Below are 14,230 nucleotides of genomic sequence, written 5' to 3' on the forward strand. Positions count from 1 at the left end.
GAAAACGAAAGAAGAAAAAAATGGCTCAAATGGCTCTGAGCACTATGGAACTCAACTGCTGTGGTCATAAGTCCCCTAGAACTTAGAACTACTTAAACTAACATAAGGACATCACACACATCCATGCCCGAGGCAGGATTCGAACCTGCGACCGTAGCGGTCGTGCGGTTCCAGACTGTAGCGCCTGTAACCGCTCGGCCACTCCGGCCGGCCAAAACGAAAGAAGAGATTGCGGTAGTTTATTGCAGACAAACTTTACAAGATGGTCAACGGCCTTGCCGCAGTGGTAACACCGGTTCCCGTCAGATCACCGAAGTTAAGCGCTGTCGGGCTGGGCTAGCACTTGGATGGGTGACCATTCGGTCTGCCGAGCGCTGTTGGCAAGCGCGGCGCACTCAGGTATTGTGACACAAACTGAGGAGCTACATCACTGAGAAGTAGCGACTCCTGTCTCGTAAACTGACATACGGCCGGAAGATCCGTGTGCTGACCGCATGCTCCTCCATATCTGCATCCAGTGACGCCCATGGGCTGAGGACGGCACGGCGGTCGGTCGGTTTCGTTGGGCCTTCATGGCCTGTTAAACAATACAAGACAGAAACTCGTTTTGCACGTCACTGGGTAGGGGAAGGTTTAAAGTTTTGACACAGCTGCGCTGTTGCTTGTCTGTAGCACCGTGACCACTACACCGCAAGGGAAAGCATTTCGTGTGTTGGAATTCTCGCGAGTCGGTCCATTGTTCAAGTGCAGAGTGCGTTCCGCCGTCGATTCAGCAAGAAGCCGCCTCTGCACAAGCAGATTTATGACAGGCACACCAAATTCTGGAAAGTTGCTTGCATATACAAAGGGAGGAGCACGTCTGATGAAAATGTGGAGCGTATCCGAGATGCGTCCGCACGGAGTCCTCGTTCGTCTACAGAACTCTCAGGCCAGGAACATCGAGTTACTCAAACAACGCTGTCGCGTGGCCTGCAGCGAAGCCTTACAAGTTGCAATTACTTACTGTTGCAACTGTGTCCTAACGACCCTAACAGAAGGCAGGAATTTTGCATTTTAGTTCTCCAGGATGTTGTATCTAGGAATCCTGCATACTCGGTTCGATAGACAAGCAATCAAACAACTCGTATTAATGAGTTTTATTATAACAAGACAAATACTTTGACAGAGGTGACGGTAGCGAAGGACGACATACAGTCTTCTTCAGAACAGACAAACACAAGTCTGTGCCACGTAGAGGTGCTAGTGGTAGAGATTACGATGCCTCGGCTAAGGAAGTGGCTAACGTTAAAGCCGCCGCCAGTCGGTTGCGGCGCTTACGTCCTCTTCATCCAGGGGCCGCTGCTGTCGCGTTGTCGTCCTGGAGGGAGGTCGGTCAGCTGACCTCTTCTCACAGCCTTCTCTTCTCTGTCGTTCCCGACTGGCGTGCAGGAGCTAACTTTACGCTGTAACACAGGATATGGCAAAGAACACTTTTTCTGAACGAGTCATCTTCGATGCGACTCGATGTTTCATCTGTTGGGTAAAGTAAACCGCCATAATGTAAGAATTTGCGAGCCAGAAAATCCTGGCGTCGTCGCCGAACATAGAAGAGACTTCTACATATACATCTACATTTATACTCCGCAAGCCACCCAACGGTGTGTGGCGGAGGGCACTTTACGTGCCACTGTCATTACCTCCCTTTCCTGTTCCAGTCGCGTATGGTTCGCGGGAAGAACGACTGTCTGAAGGCCTCTGTGCGCGCTCTAATCTCTCTAATTTTACATTCGTGATCTCCACGGGAGGTATAAGTAGGGGGAAGCAATATATTCGATACCTCATCCAGAAACGCACCCTCTCGTAACCTGGCGAGCAAGCTACACCGCGAAGCAGAGCGCCTCTCTTGCAGAGTCTGCCACTTGAGTTTGTTAAACATCTCCGTAACGCTATCACGGTTACCAAATAACCCTGTGACGAAACGCGCCGCTCTTCTTTGAATCTTCTCTATCTCCTCCATCAACCCGATCTGGTACGAATCCCATACTGATGAGCAATACTCAAGTATAGGTCGAACGAGTGTTTTGCAAGCCACCTCCTTTGTTGATGGACTACATTTTCTAAGGACTCTCCCAATGAATCTCAACCTGGTACCCGCCTTACCAACAATTAATTTTATATGATCATTCCACTTCAAATCGTTCCGCACGCATACTCCCAGATATTTCACAGAAGTAACTGCTACCAGTGTTTGTTCCGCTATCATATAATCATACAATAAAGGATCCTTCTTTCTATGTATTCGCAATACATTACATTTGTCTATGTTAAGGGTCAGTTGCCACTCCCTGCACCAAGTGCCTATCCGCTGCAGATCTTCCTGCATTTCGCTACAATTTTCTAATGCTGCAACTTCTCTGTATATTACAGCATCATCCGCAAAAAGCCGCATGGAACTTCCGACACTATCTACTAGGTCATTTATATATATTGTGAAAAGCAATGGTCCCATAACACTCCCCTGTGGCACACCAGAGGTTACTTTAACGTCTGTAGACGTCTCTCCGTTGATAACAACATGCTGTGTTCTGTTTGCTAAAAACTCTTAAATCCAGCCACACAGCTGGTCTGATATTCCGTAGGCTCTTACTTTGTTTATCAGGCGACAGTGCGGAAGTGTATCGAACGCCTTCCGGAAGTCAAGAAAAATAGCATCTACCTGGGAGCCTGTATCTAATATTTTCTGGGTCTCATGAACAAACTGAACGTGTTTTGTGCTGCTTCTTTTGACAAAGTTTACAGACCATCCTTTTTTTGCGGAGTAAATTGTGAATGAATGTCATACCTAGACCTGCTGCAAATTTGGTCTTTTCCACAACTTCACGAAGATTCATATAATTTGATTTCTATGCATGAGAGTCCCCCTCCCCTCACTTTCACCTTGAGGTGCAGCGTTATCTTAACATCAGCCCACTATGTTGGATTGGAAGAGGTGGTCAACTTTTCAGACACACCGCCGCTCAGAAGAGAGAAGCGAGAAGGCCTGCGGGGGGTGGGGGCGGGGGGAGGGCATAAGGGGCGTCTACGAAACCAGTCCTTTCCTTGGGACGTTGACTGCCACTCATGTCGTAGTCGAAAACGACAGTTCGCAGTGCGATGAGCGATTGGAAGACTTTCTTGACAACATTTGGTACTGTCGATTCCTCCGGGGCTATTCATCCCTTCTCGCCGGGCATCATGGGGCGGACAACAAAGAAGAGGTGGACAGCAAGATCTCGTTCATTGCTTTTGGCTTCTGTAAGGAGTCAGCCGCCCCTTACGTATTGAGAACAATATATCTCTGCCTCACGTAGGTCGCAGTAGGTACTATCGATAATCGAGCGCCCAGTTGTTGGCTGCTAATGGAGGAAGGCGGATTTCGGCACAACGGCCGACCGCGTTTACAATTGTTTAACGGCTCTGTGCGTCACACAGCGCCGTGGGCCTGACCTCCAGCAAATACGGAAATGTCATTAACTGACTGATTTGTTCGATGTGTTTGTTCATTTGTGCACCATGATTACGCGACAACGGCGCCGGGCACCCACGATTTGAATTGTGTGTGGACTGTGCATTCAGAGCTACCTGAAGATTATTGGGGTGTGACGATATCAACAGCCGACAAAATGGTTCACATGGCACTGAACACTATGGGACTTCAGTTCTGAGGTCAACAGTCCCCTAGAACTTAGAACTACTTAAGCCTCACTAACCTAAGGACATCACACACATCCATGCCCGAGGCAGGATTCGAACCTGCGACCGTAGCGGTCGCGGGGTTCCAGACTGTAGCGCCTAGAACCGCTCGGCTACTCCGGCCGGCTAACAGGTGACATGTGATGAGTTAACTGTTATTGCTATGTCAAATGAAGGGAGTAACTACCTAATCTGTGTTGCTTAGGCAATAGGTTGGTTAGGTTAGGTTAGTGTTGTTTAACGTCCCGTCGACAACGTGGTCATTAGAGACGCAGCACAAGCTCGGGTTAGGGGAAGGATGGGGAAGGAAATCGGCCGTGCCCTTTCAAAAGAACCATCCCGGCATTTGCCCGAAACGATTTAGGGAAATCACGGAAAACCTAAATCAGGATGGCTGGAGACGGGATTGAACCGTCGTCCTCCCGAATGCGAGTCCAGTGTGCTAACCACTGCGCCACCTCTCTCGGTGGCAATAGGTATTGAACATTAACAGTAAAGTATGTACCGATTATTGCTACCTGAAATCCTAATTAGCTTTGTTGAATTTGATACGAAACAACTCCCTTGCAAATACAGGGTTATTACAAATGATTGAAGCGATTTCACAGCTCTACAATAACTTTATTATTTGAGATATTTTCACAATGCTTTGCACACACATACAAAAACTCAAAGTTTTTTTAGGCATTCACAAATGTTCGATATGTGCCCCTTTAGTGATTCGGCAGACATCACGCCGATACTCAAGTTCCTCCCACACTCGGCGCAGCATGTCCCCATCAATGAGCATTGTTGATGCGAGCTCGCATTTCTGGCACGTTTATTGGTGGAGGAGGTTTAAACACTGAATCTTTCACATCACTATGCGTGAAACTTCCTCGCACGCGTTCAACCGTTTCTTCGCTCACTGCAGGCCGACCCGTTGATTTCCCCTTACAGAGGCATCCAGAAGCTTTAAACTGCGCATACCATCGCCGAATGGAGTTAGCAGTTGGTGGATCTTTGTTGAACTTCGTCCTGAAGTGTCGTTGCACTGTTATGACTGACTGATGTGAGTGCATTGCAAGCACGACATACGCTTTCTCGGCTCCTGTCGCCATTTTGTCTCACTGCGCTCTCGAGCGCTCTGGCGGCAGAAACCTGAAGTGCGGCTTCAGCCGAACAAAACTTTATGAGTTTTTCTACGTATCTGTAGTGTGTCGTGACCATATGTCAATGAATGGAGCTACAGTGAATTTATGAAATCGCTTCAATCATTTGTAATAGCCCTGTATTAACCGATAAGCCTGTATCAGTTGGACACGGTCGAACTATTTAAACAGTTAGGCTATACTGCACTCGTCAATTACGATTGGTTTCATAGGGAGTGTTTCGCTTCCCAGGTCACCAAATCTCACATCTTGCGACTTTTTTTTCTGGTGTGGTACATAAAGTACAGAGTCTTTGTCCCACATATTGCAGTTACTCTTCAAGAGGTGAGAAACCGAATTGCTGAAGCTCTCCTTTCAGTACACAGGGACCCAGTGATTCGTGTGGGGCTAACGTTTCGATGTTTCTCGAGCAACGCATGGAACTCATGTTGAGCGTATGGTACAGTGTCCTTGCGGACATAAAACTTTGAACATTCTTCTAACCAGTGACATACGCAATGTCTTTCATAGTTTGCCTTTAATAAACAAGTGAAATCTGTTCTTTCTTTCTGTATCACCCCGTGTATACGATATTGCAGTACGTATGTTGTTCAGAAATACGATGCAAACGTCCTCCGGACAGGGACACAACGTCCGAAGGAACTTGTATCGTAATTCGGAACAGCACAGGCACTGAAATATCGTATTTATCCGACGACACCGGGTAAGCGACTTTCAATTAAAATGTCACCCCTGTACAGCAATGTACGTAATGGATCTATGAAGACAGGTTGTTGACACATGCTTGACGACATGTGGGAGTTTGGGTCTGGCCGTGAGCCGTGCTCGGGTAGCCAAATGGTAAGGCGGCCGCCAGCGATAAGCGTGACGTCCGTGCCTCCACCGTTGTCACTCCCCTATACAGCCGATGGGTGTCCATATTCGCAAGTGCGAACACACTTCGTGCAGTCTGTATACATACGTGCAAATGACTTTGTCACTTGCCTGATGTCGGAAGCAGAGAAAAAAAAGAAAAAAAAAAACAATTTCACTGCAGAGCTAAACTCGCTGACAGAACCAAAGGATTCTCTTGTAATAGTATTAAATGGTCGCCAATAGACCGCAGCAATTAGTTTTCAAGAAAAAATGAGCGCTTGGCGTCATTGGCCGGGAGGCCCCTGACGGGGCAGGTCCAGTCGCCAGGTCTTATTACATTCAACGCCACAATAGGCGACCGGCACTCCGAATGGGGATGAAATGATGATGAAGACAACACAACAGAACATATCACCCACTGCATGAGCGGAGAAAACCCGGACCCAGCCAAGAATCGAACCCGGGCCCCTTAGGACGGGAGTCCATCACGACGCTGACCATTCAGCTATCGGGGCGGACAGTTTTCAAAAGAATGAATCGAAGTAGTTACTTTATCCGCCCTGGCCACTATGGGAGTAACACTCATTTCACAAGAGTTCGGAGAAACGTGACGTCATTCCATTTTGACGTTACACGCTGCATCGAAGACTGAAAGAGCTGCCTATCGGCTTTCGCGATCGTACGCGGTGGGGGGGGGGGGGGACATGACTATCAAAACAATAACATTCGCCTCAGCTAGAGAGAAGTTGAGATTACGCTTTTTCTTTACTGTAGGGTACGTTGATCACGAATGTGTAAAGCTCTGCATTCATGTGGAGTGGGCTATGAATAAGGGAGAAATTAAAGTGTTTGCAGGAATTAATTTCGAATCTTTACTGCAAAAGTTGTACTGATTATTTTCCCTAATACGTCCTCATAGACGCCGAATGTGAGATAACTTGCTAGTTTACAAGCGACAAACAAGCTGAAGGCCAGCCAGCGCTGAATCCATGTAACGTGGGGTTACTACATAGCGCGTTCGACGTATATATTGAACATAGTTCACTAAGTTTCTTTTTAGAAACTCTGAAAACTAGTTTCAGGAGTTGGTCTGTGGGTGGGCAGCCATTCTAGCAGACGATTTAAAGAGGCAGCTCATTTAACTTAGGCCCTGTGAATAAATGCTGTTTCAAATCACCAGCACATTTAGGATCTCTCGAAAACGCATCGGTATTTGTACAGTTCGCTATAATGAAATAACGAAAAATGTAATATTGCTGGTTAAAGATGTACTTTTATTTCAGACATTCTCGTTTGCAAAGAGGTGTCCTAAAAGAACTAGTTCGTAAATTTTCATCTGTGCTTTACACACGGCAGCTTCTAAATTACTTACTAATTCTTTCGCAGATGTTTCAGGTTCTTCTACGCTTTTTATTCTGAGCGGCATTTTCTTTTAGCAGTTGATCAACGTGTTTCAAACATTTACTCGCATTTGCGTGTTTCACTCTTTAGTTACTGACAAACACAGGTCTCTCCTGAGACAGCATTCTTATACTATGTAACGTATTACAGGACGTACTTACATTAAGTAAATAAGAGAGTCCCAGAATCTTCCAGAAATACGAAGGTTTTAAAAAAAAGAAGAATTAGGAACGGGTGGACGTGAGGCGACTACTTTACACTTCATAACTCCGCACTCATAGTCATAACTCCGGAATAATCTGACGGAATCTCAGACTATAATGCCGTAACTTAGATCACATGAAAGCGTTCACCGTTGTTATTTCATTATGTGACGTTTAATTGTACAAATCGTAAGAAGAACAACGTGTTTTTATAAATCTCGTATGTGCCGTAGCGTTGAAAAGCATTCTTTCATAACCCGATGCGGAAATTTTGGACTACAAAGATCAATATGGAGGCTCCCATCCACATTACATAGACGCTACCGAAACCCGATTCCGAAAGTTCCTGCTGTCTTCTACTCCGTGTGACGTCAAAATTACGTCACGTGCACATGACGTATTCTGAAATGAGATTTACCTCCATCCCCCTTCCCCACTACAGTCGTCATTCTACTCCACTACGGGTGTGACCTGTACTTTCTTCCATGGGGCACGGTTTTCTGTTCGTCACGATCGCAGTGTTCCACATATATAACGCACAAATCCAAGGGCTGTCAATTCGACTAAATACCTAGGAATTACAGTTACGAGCAAAGTAAATTGGAAAGACCACATAGATAATATTGTGGGGAAGGCGAAACAAAGACTGCGCTTTGTTGGCAGAACACTTAGAAGATGCAACAAACCCACTAAAGAGACAGCCTACATTACACTTGTCCGTCCTCTGCTGGAATATTGCTGCGAAGTATGGGATCCTTACCAGGTAGGATTGACGGAGGACATCGAAAAAGTGCAAAGAAGGGCGGCTTCTTTCGTGTTATCGCGTAATAGGGGTGAGATTGTCACTGATATGATACGCGAGTTGTGGTGGCAGTCACTGAAACAAAGGCGGTTTTCTTTGCGGCGAGATCTATTTACGAAATTTCAATCACCAACTTTCTCTTCCGAATACGTAAATATTTTGTTGACACCCACCTACGTAGGGAAAAATGATCATCATAATACGAGGGCAGTTCAATAAGTAATGCAACACATTTTTTTTTCTCGGCCAATTTTGGTTGAAAAAACAGGAAATTTCTTGTGGAATATTTTCAAACATTCCCGCTTCGTCTCGTATAGTTTCATTGACTTCCGACAGGTGGCAGTGCTGTACGGAGCTGTTAAAATGGCGTCTGTAACGGATGTGCGTTGCAAACAACGGGCAGTGATCGAGTTTCTTTTGGCGGAAAACCAGGGCGTCTCAGATATGTCTACGGTGATCTGGCAGTGGACAAAAGCACGGTGAGCCGTTGGGCAAAGCGTGTGTCATCATCGCGCCAAGGTCAAGCAAGACTGTCTGATCTCCCGCGTGCGGTCCGGCCGTGCACAGCTGACTCCTGCAATGGCGGAGCGTGCGAACACACTCGTTCGAGATGATCGACGGATCACCATCAAACAACTCAGTGCTCAACTTGACATCTCTGTTGGTAGTGCTGTCACAATTGTTCACAAAAATCTGAACGAACTTCTCCTTCTTCGTGACAACGCAAGACCTCACACAAGTCTTCGCACCCGAGAGGAGCTCACAAAACTTCAGTGGACTGTTCTTCCTCATGCTCCCTACAGCCCCGATCTCGCACCGTCGGATTTCCATATGTTTGGCCAATGAAGGACGCAATCCGTGGGAGGCACTACGCGGATGATGAAGAAGTTATTGATGCAGTACGACGTTGGCTCCGACATCGACCAGTGGAATGGTACCATGCAGGCATACAGGCCCTCATTTGAAGGTGGCGTAAGGCCGTAGCATTGAATGGAGATTACGTTGAAAAATAGTGTTGTGTAGCTAAAAGATTGGGGAATAACCTGGTGTATTTCAATGCTGAATAAAACAACCCCTGTTTCAGAAAAAAAATGTGTTGCATTACTTATTGAACTGCCCTCGTAAAATAAGAGAAATCAGAGATCGAATGGAAAGATTTAGGTGTTCCTTTTTCCTGTGCGCCGTTCGAGAGTGGAATGGTAGAGAAGTAGTATGAAAATTGTTCGATGAACCTCTGCCACGCACTTAAGTGTAAACTGCAGAGTAACCATGTTTTATTACTGTTAATAATACGAAGGGCGTTGAATAAGTCTTGAGACAATTTTTCTCGGCCAATTCGGGTTGAAAAAAAAGCGGAATTTGTTGTGGGACAACGCGGAATATTCCCGCTTCAGCTCCTACGGTTTGATGCAGTTCCGATAGGTGGCGGTCGTATACGTAGCCTTCAAATTGACGTTTTTAACGGAGGCAGAGATCTGTCACTGACTTTCTTTTGGCGGAAAACCGGAGCATCGCAGATATTCATAGGCACTACCAGAATGTCTACGGAGTCCTGATAGTGAACAAAAGCAAGGTGAATCGTTGGGTCAGGCGTCTGTCACCATCGGAACAAGGTCACGCAAACCTGTCCGACTTCACGCGTGCCGGCCGACCGCACGCAGATTTGACTACTGCAATGCTGGACTGTGTGGATACTCCCACTCGAGGTTCGCTGCTCAACTGGATGCCTCTGTTGGTACTGCTGACACACTCGTCCACCAATTGAGGTACTAAGAGGTGTGTGCCCGCAGGGTACCTCGCCGCCTGGCAGAAGGCCATAAACATGAACGGAGGACCACCCGTGCGTAATTGCTTGCGCGCTACGAAGCTGATGCACACTATTTTTTTTTGTTGAGCATCTTCACAAGCGACGAAACATAGGTTCATCATTTTCGAAATGAACACAAAACGGCAGTTCATGGAATGACGCCAACCACCTCTTTGGTGGAGGAAAAATTTGAAGCCGCACTCAGAGTCAGTAACATCACAGCGACGGTCTTCTGGGACTCAGAAGGGGTTATTCTCTTTAATGTTCTCCCTCAGAGTGCAACGATCGCCTTGCAAGTGTCTTGTGGTACCTTTTGGAAATTTAGGAAACGAATTCAGCGTGATCGCCTTCATAAAAAAAAATTAAATTAAATTTAAAAAAAAATAAAGCAAACGAACTTCCGGAAGGCGTTCGATACAGTCCCGCACTTTCGCCCGATAAACGAAGTAAGAGCCTACCGAATATCAGACCAGCTGTCTGGCTGGATTGAAGAGTTTTTAGCAAACAGAACACAGCATGTTGTTCTCAATGGAGAGACGTCTACAGATGTTAAGTAACCTCTGGCGTGCCACAGGCGAGTGTTATGGGACCATTGCTTTTCAAAATATACAGGGTGAGTCACCTAACACTACCGCTGGATATGTTTCGTAAACCACATCAAATACTGACGAATCGATTCCACAGACCGAACGTGAGGAGAGGGGCTAGTGTAATTGGTTAATACAAACCATTAAAAAATGCACGGAAGTATGTTTTTTAACACAAACCTACGTTTTTTTTAAATGGAACCCCGTTAGTTTTGTTAGCACATCTGAACATATAAACAAATACGTAATCAGTGCCGTTTGTTGCATTGTAAAATGTTAATTATATCCGGAGATATTGTAACCTAAAGTTGACGCTTGAGTACCACTCCTCCGCTGTTTGATCGTGTGTATCGGAGAGCACCGAATTACGTAGGGATCCAAAGGGAACGGTGATGGACCTTAGGTACAGAAAAGACTGGAACAGCACATTACGTCCACATGCTAACACCTTTTTACGTAGGTTTGTGTTAAAAAAACATACTTCCGTGCATTTTTTATAGTTTGTATTAACCAATTACACTAGCCTCTCTCCTCACGTTCGGTCTGTGGAATCGATTCGTCAGTATTTGATGTGGTTTACGAAATATATCCAGCGGTAATGTTAGGTGACTCACCCTGTATATAAATGACCTAGAAGATAGTGTCGGAAGTTACATGCGGCTTTTCGCGGATGATGCTGTAGTATATACAGAAGCTGCACCATTAGAAAATTGCAGCGAAATGCAGGCAGGTCTGCAGCGGATAGGCACTTGGTGCAGGGAATTGCAACAGACTCTTAACATAGACAAATGTAATGTATTGCGAATACATAGAAAGAAGGATCCTTTATTGTATGATTATATGATAGCGAAACAAACACTGGTAGCAGTTACTTCTGTAAAATATCTGGGAGTATGCGTGCGGAACGATTTGAAGTGGAATGATCATATAAGATTAATTGTTGGTAAGGTGGGTGCCAGGTTGAGATTCATGGGGAGAGTCCTTAGAAAATGTAGTCCATCAACAAAGAACGTGGCTTACAAAACACTCGTTCGACCTATACTTGAGTATTGCTCATCAGTGTGGGATCCGTACCAGGTCGGGTTGACAGAAGAGATAGAGAAGATCCAAAGAAGAGAGGCGCGTTTCGTCACAGGGTTATTTGGTAAGCGTGATAGCGTTACGGAGATGTTTAGCAAACTCAAGTGGCAGACTCTGCAAGAGAGGCGCTCTGCATCGCGGTGTAGCTTGCTGTCCAGGTTTCGACAGGGTGCGTTTCTGGATGAGGTATCGAATATATTGCTTCCCCCTACTTATACCTCCCGAGGAGATCACGAATGTAAAATTAGAGAGATTCGAGCGCGCACGGAGGCTTGCCGGCAGTCGTTCCTCCCGCGAACCATAGGCGGATGGAACAGAAAAGGGAGGTAATGACAGTGGCACGTAAAGTGCCCCCCGCCACACACCGTTCGGTGGCTTGCGGAGTATAAATGTAGATGTAGATGTAGAACTTCTGCAGGACAACGAAATTCAGAGCACTGCAAAGGAACTCACAATTCACTGGACTGTCTTTGCTCACTACCCTTCATCCCGAATCTCGTACCTTTCGACTTACAGCTGTTCGGCCTGACGAAGGGTTCACTCCGCGTGAAGCAGTATATGGATGATGGGGAGGAAAACGCTGGACCGGACGTCAATCAGTGGAGTGGACGCAGGCCCTCCTAGGAAAGTGGCGTAAGGACGTCGCATTGAACGCAGATTACGTTGAATAACTGGGGTTTGTAACCAAAAGAGGGGCGAATAATATGCTGTATTGGAACTCTGAATAAAACCGACCTGTTTTCAGAAAAAAAATAATTCTGCAGTACTCATTGAACGTTCCTCGTAGGTACTGTCGGCAGGCGATATTGAAAGTGGTGCGTAAATGACGGAATCGCTTATGGCAGAGATCGGGTGTTACGGCTTTGCGGCAGAGGATCCCGTTAGGTGATGGCCAGGTGGGTGGAAGCGGCCGACGCTGTTTGTGGGGCAGTGGGCTAGCGGTGCGGCCGCCAGAACATGCGGGGGCAGAGAGCGCGCCAGTACTCAGGGGTGGGTGCGGTGGGCAGGGCCTGTTGTCGCCCCGCGGCGGGGGTGGGCCGCCGCCCCCACACGGCGCACAAAGCGCTGCTGCCGCCCAGGGCGCGCCCTCGCCGCGGGGGTGCGGCTCCCGCCAGACCGCAACCACTCCCCCGCCGCCACACGCTGGTCGCCGCTCAGCGCCCGACAAATAAAGCTACACCGACGCAAAGAATAAAGCCGGGTTCCCGCAGGCAATCCCGTCCCCCGCTCCTCTTACATGAAGGTTAGCGTTTTCACGCACCGGAGCCGAAAATGCTACTTACGAGACTTTCAAGACACCGACAAGTAAAGTTATTTGCACAGGAGTTGCGTAGCTTTTACCGCTAGGCCTGAAGCCGGGTTCACACATGCAACGAAAGTATCGCCACAAGTCTAGACTGTCGCACAGATGACAAAATGGTAGATATCGAAATAGACGACAGAGGGATAGAGAAACAAAATCGCTAAAAAGAAGAAAGGCCGCTGGACCTGATGGGATACCAGTTCGATTTTACACAGAGTATGCGAAGGAACTTGCCCCCCTTCTTGCAGCGGTGTACCGTGGGTCTCTAGAAGAAATGGTTCAAATGGCTCTGAGCACTATGGAACTTAACATCTTAAGTCATCAGTCCCCTAGAAATTAGAACTACTTAAACCTAACTAACCTAAGGACATCACACACATCCATGCCCGAGGCGGGATTTGAACCTGCGACCGTAGCAGTCCCGCGGTTCTGAACTGCAGCGCCTAGAACCGCACGGCCACCGCGGCCGGCTCTCTAGAAGAGCGTAGCGTTCCAAAGGATTGGAAGAGAGCACAGGTCATCCCCGTTTTCAAGAAGGGACGTCGAACAGATGTGCAGAACTATAGACCTATATCTCTAACGTCGATCAGTTGTAGAATTTTGGAACACGTATTGTGTTCGAGTATAATGACTTTTCTGGAGACTAGAAATCTACTCTGTAGGAATCAGAATGGGTTTCGAAAAAGAGGTCATGTGAAACCCAGCTCGCGCTATTCGTCCACGAGACTCAGAGGGCCATAGACACGGGTTCCCAGGTGGATACCGTGTTTGTTGACTTCCGCAAGGCGTTCGATACAGCTCCCCACAGTCGTTTAATGAACAAAGTAAGAGCATATGGACTATCAGACCAATTGTGTGATTGGATTGAAGAGTTCCTAGATAACAGAACGCAGCATGTCATTCTCAACGGAGAGAAGTCTCCCGAAGTAAGAGTGATTTCAGGTGTGCCGCAGGGGAGTGTCATAGGACCGTTGCTATTCACAATATACATAAATGACCTTGTGGATGACATCGGAAGTTCACTGAGGCTTTTTGCAGATGATGCTGTGGTGTATCTAGAGGTTGTAACAACGGAAAATTGTACTGAAATGCAGGAGGATCTGCAGCGAATTGACGCATGGTGCAGGGAATGGCAATTCAATCTCAATGTAGCCAAGTCTAATGTGCTGCGAATACATATAAAGATAGATCCTTTATAATTTCGCTACAAAATAGCAGGTCAGCAACTGGAAGCAATTAATTCCATAAATTATCTGGGAGTACGCATTAGGACTGATTTAAAATGGAATGATCATATAAAGTTGATCGTCGGTAAAGCAGATGCCAGACT

At 46.7% G+C, this 14,230-nt stretch overlaps 1 pseudogene; it reads left to right on the plus strand.

Annotated features, from left to right (window-relative positions):
* Nucleotides 1-265: 265 nt before the first annotated feature.
* On the plus strand, nucleotides 266-383 carry LOC126107113 (5S ribosomal RNA; annotated as a pseudogene).
* Nucleotides 384-14,230: the final 13,847 nt, after the last annotated feature.

This window comes from Schistocerca cancellata, chromosome 10, assembly GCF_023864275.1.
Source record: "Schistocerca cancellata isolate TAMUIC-IGC-003103 chromosome 10, iqSchCanc2.1, whole genome shotgun sequence".
Lineage (NCBI taxonomy): Eukaryota > Metazoa > Arthropoda > Insecta > Orthoptera > Acrididae > Schistocerca > Schistocerca cancellata.